General features: G+C 38.0%; 1 long non-coding RNA gene across 1 annotated transcript; it reads left to right on the top strand.

The window, feature by feature from the left end:
* Positions 1 to 3,054: 3,054 nt before the first annotated feature.
* Positions 3,055 to 4,470, top strand: LOC125055461. The gene is made up of 2 exons (XR_007117896.1): positions 3,055 to 3,168; positions 4,343 to 4,470. It is a non-coding gene; the product is annotated as an uncharacterized LOC125055461 (long non-coding RNA).
* The last annotated feature ends 244 nt before the right edge of the window (positions 4,471 to 4,714 follow it).

Genomic DNA, 4,714 nt, shown 5'->3' with positions numbered 1-4,714 from the left:
AACCTATGGCAACATATTTTTGCATCTTAACCTAGGTTTACGCAGGGATTTCCACTGGAATTTTGTTATTGCGGATGTTGACACACCGATTATCGGCTCAGATTTTTTAAGTCATTATAATTTATTACCGGACTGCCGAAGCAAATGTCTCTTAGATGGTAGCACTGGGTTATCTATCCCCACTTCCATTGCATCCTCCAGTCAATCCAGTGTCAAGACCGTTATTTCTAATAACTCTAGTTTAACACACATACTTACTGAGTTTCCTGATGTCACGCGTCCACCTGGTCTACCTAGAATCATCAAGCACAGCACCGTGCATTATATTAAAACTATTGATGGTCCTCCTGTGTCGTGTCGTCCCCGTCGCCTGGCACCTCAAAAACTTACTGCTGCCAAAAAAGAATTTGAAGACATGGTTCAATGCGGCACAGCAAGACCCTCTAAAAGCGCTTGGTCGTCACCATTGCACATGACACCCAAAAAAGACAACACATGGCGTCCTTGTGGCGATTATCGCGCATTAAACGCTAGGACCATACCAGATAGATACCCCGTTCGTCATATCAATGATTTCGCCTGCAGCCTCGCTGGAGCTACTATTTTCAGCACTATTGACTTAGTGAAAGCGTACCATCAAATTCCCGTTTTTGAAGAAGATATCGCGAAGACCGCCATCGTTACCCCGTTTGGCTTTTCGAGTTTCCTTTCATGACCTTTGGGCTGCGCAATGCTGGCCAAACCTTCCAGCGTTTTATCGACGAGGTCACGCGGGGTCTCGATTTCTGCTTTCCTTATATCGATGGCGTGCTTGTTTTTTCAGTGGACGAGAGCAGCCACAGAGAGCATCTGCGCGTCCTTTTTAAGCGCCTACAAGATTACGGGGTGGTGATCAATCCATCTAAGTGCATTCTTGGTGCCAGCGAGGTTGTATTTCTCGGATATCTCATTAACGCTAATGGTACGCGGCCTCCTCTGGACCGCGTTCAAAAGCTATTAGATTTTCCCCCTCCTGACACCGTGCAAGGCGTGAGGCGTTTTCTCGGTATGATTAATTTTTATCGCCGTTTCATCCCTCATGCCGCCAAGTTTCAAGCGCAGTTAGTAGACGCTTTAGTCGAGATCAATGGCAAAGGCTCCAAACCGTATCCATGGACGCCCGAGCTGTTGAGAGTTTTCGAAGACTGCAAGAAAAGTTTATCAGACGCCACGCTACTTACACATCCAGTAAATGATGCACCTTTGGGTCTTTTTACAGATGCTTCTAGCATGCACATCGGCGCCTGTTTACAGTAGTTGATCAATGGACAATGGTGCCCTCTGTCATTTTTCAGCAAGAAACTGACTCCCAATCAGTCGCAGTGGCCTGCCTACCATCGCGAACTTCTGGCGGTGTACGAAAGTGTACAGCATTTCCGTCACATTCTCGAGGTGCAACATGCAACCATTTTTACAGACCACAAACCATTGCTGTACGCTTTCGTACAGTGTCGAGAAAAATTGGCTCCCGCACAGCTAAACCAGCTTTCATTTATTTCGCAATTTACAACTGATATCAAGCACGCCATTGATGGTAAAACCCTGAACATCGATTTAAAGGGGAAGGACGTAACTGTAAGTGTGGATCGCGTTAAACCAGCGTTCGTCGAGCAGTTTGTTTTTCCTTCAGCTCGCACACCTAGCTTTGTACCCGCTGGTCCTGCGTTGCCGTCATTACTCTCGCCTACTGTGGAAAATATTCCTCCAGTTTCTGCCCCTAATCCTGTTGTTACCAGGTCAGGCAGAACGGTTAGATTTAAGACTAGGTTAGATTTGTAAATATTAAGTTTTTCTTTGTAATGTCAAATATTTTAAGTTTTTTTTATTTTATTGTTATATACTATAATTTTTCGCCTTAGTTTTTCTGTCTCCGTAGGGGGGTGGTGTAGCGTTTGTGTAGTACTTTCTTTCATATTTTGATGTATGTGGCAACACAAATACCGGCGGTTAATAAAAAGAAGAAAACGAATGTCACTCAAGACAGACTTCAGAGGAGTGAGATATGTATATTTTTTTCCATGGGTTTTTCTATAAGAATATAAATTAATGACTCTTGTTTTGTGAAGAATAAACCAATGAACAAAGTTAAATATGGGTTATGATTTATTATAAGATAGAACATCCCATAAGTTGTTTGGTTTAACACAAAACCGATACATTCATTCAGTTTTTATATTTCAACAACCACTCTCTATTACGAAAAAATATTTCCATATTTAGACATCAACAACATACTTAAGTGTAATTGTTTTTATAATCAGCTTACAAAATTACCCTTTTGATCTGCCGAAATTTCTTAAGGAAGACACCTGAGGTCAAAAACAGCCATCTCTTTCTGTACGAAATTTTGGTCTCAGTTACTAAACGCACCATCATTACCTATCGTGTATTATCAGTCGTAAACAAACTTTGAAATTGTCAAGTTGACCAGTAAACAAAACAATTCACCTTTTGATAGTAATAAAATTAGAAATTATTGTAATTGGTTAAATTTGATTTTGGTTCTCCGCCCTCCGTATGAAGAAACTCTCTATAACGAAAGAAAACTCGGTCCCTTGAAATTTGTTATAAAGAGTTTACACTGTAGTTTTTCTTTGGTAATTCCGGAATGTCTTGGTTAAAAATGCTGAGCATATAAAGGTGGACTGTAAGGCTAACATAGAAAAAATATTGTTTTTGATATAATTTGATTTGATAATTCAATAAAATTGCCGTCGAGACCGATTGAACGTTTATAGTGGTCATAAAAAATTTCGACACCATTTTTGTTATACGATTTGTTTTTAGCCTTAAAATAGGCTTCAGTTTCGGCGATTACCTCTTTATCAGCGCAGTAATGCTCATTTATTTGACAAACAAGTCATCCCGATATTTTTTTCAATCCTAGATTACAAACCAAAACCGTTTGCAAATATACGATGCTTATGTAGTATTTGAAGTCACAAACCGTAAGTATTATTTCCCTACATAGTAACGAAAATAATTGAATATTAATTGAATTTATTTTTATGGTTGTTTGTCATACTCGATTTCCTATGCATAATCATTCCGATATAAATATTGAAACTTACAGCCACGCACATTATTGATTGAGAATTGAAATACGCAAGAATGAAAATCTTGATTGTGGTAAATCTTATTTTTATTAAATCCAGTTTTGTATTTCGATAAGGAGTTTGTTCCTGAAAAGAATAATTGTTTTGGATTGCATGGCCCAGGCTTTTGGTATATTATATATAAGTTTGATAATTTACGTACAACGGATCTATTGAGCATCTAAGTGCGGAACCTGACTCCACAAAGCATAAAGCCGGTTGCAGACCGAAAACTAAGCTATGCCAAGGCTAAACTAAGCTATGCTAAGCAAGCTAGGCTAAGTTAAGCAAGAAATAAATAGCGTGCATACCAACAGCTAACCCAAAGCTCAGTCAGTGTTGCATAGTATGTGCAAAGGGTGTGCGGGCTAGCGGGAGGGGCTTAGCTTAGCTCGTGTAGCTGCGCATCGGCATACACAACTAACTTAGCTTCGCATATTTTAGTTAGCTCACATAGCTTAGTTAGCATAGTTTGCGGTCTGCACACAAGTATGGAAAACTGCGTCAGCTATGCGAGCTAAGCTAAACTAACGTAGCTTAGCTCTTGGTCTGCAACCCGTATAAGTTTGATAATTACATTTTTTTAATATAATCGTGTTTAAAAGTTGTAGGTAATTTTCTTATTCCGTATGTCGTCCTAAGTGTTTATCTTTTTGTGTAAGTTATGGTAAGTAATTAATGGTATTCCAAATTGATCAAAATATTATTTGTAATACTCAATTTTGGCTAATTCGTGAAAATGAAAGGATAAAACAGACAAGTAATGTTCCTTTTATTGATTTTAAACCCATTTTTTATTGAAACCTACCGTTTTTATTAAGGTCAACTTAACAATAATAATCCAGAGGTACTCAGAGGCCTCAGGTATTATCAGCTATTTCTTTGATAATTAAAAGATTTTCTTTCATTGATAAGGTGATTAGTCTTCTGTGCCTGACACTGCCGTTTTCACAGGATATTTTCCTTTACCTTATGATAGTGTTAATAATAATAATTTTTAAATTGAGGATTTGAACTCAGGATTGAGACTCACACGCTTTACTAAGACCATCTCTGCTCAGTAAAATCTATAGATCTAAGAGGAATAGTATAAAAAAAAACACGCTGAATTTGAAACCTTCTTCTTCATTTTGAAATCGGTTAAGAAGTCTTTCATAAGTGAAAGATTAAAGAAGATTTGAATTGCCTTTAGCTGTGTTTTGTTTTAGTTGGCCCTCGTTATGGCTCTTACGCTGGTAGCCGTGGTCTATGGGCAATGCCCTAACTGTCAGCCGAAAGATGAGATGCCAGGACCCTAAATAAACACATTAATATTTATAATATTCAAATATATATCGATATATCAATAATATTTAGTTTTATTTCTTCAAGTACATACAAGAGATCATTACTAACGATTTTTCAATACTGTTTTACAAGACCAGTAATTGTATGAGGAAATATAAATAATTAAGACATGCCAGATTCTCTTACAGGTCAAACAATAATTTGGATATAAAAATAGGGTATGAAAATTGTGTACTGCCTTGCGATTCTGTAACTCACTTTTCGAACTCACACATCGGTTTTCGCAGGGGAGG

This window comes from Pieris napi, chromosome 13, assembly GCF_905475465.1.
Source record: "Pieris napi chromosome 13, ilPieNapi1.2, whole genome shotgun sequence".
NCBI classification, from domain to species: domain Eukaryota; kingdom Metazoa; phylum Arthropoda; class Insecta; order Lepidoptera; family Pieridae; genus Pieris; species Pieris napi.
This window is presented reverse-complemented; position numbering and strand designations above follow the sequence as displayed.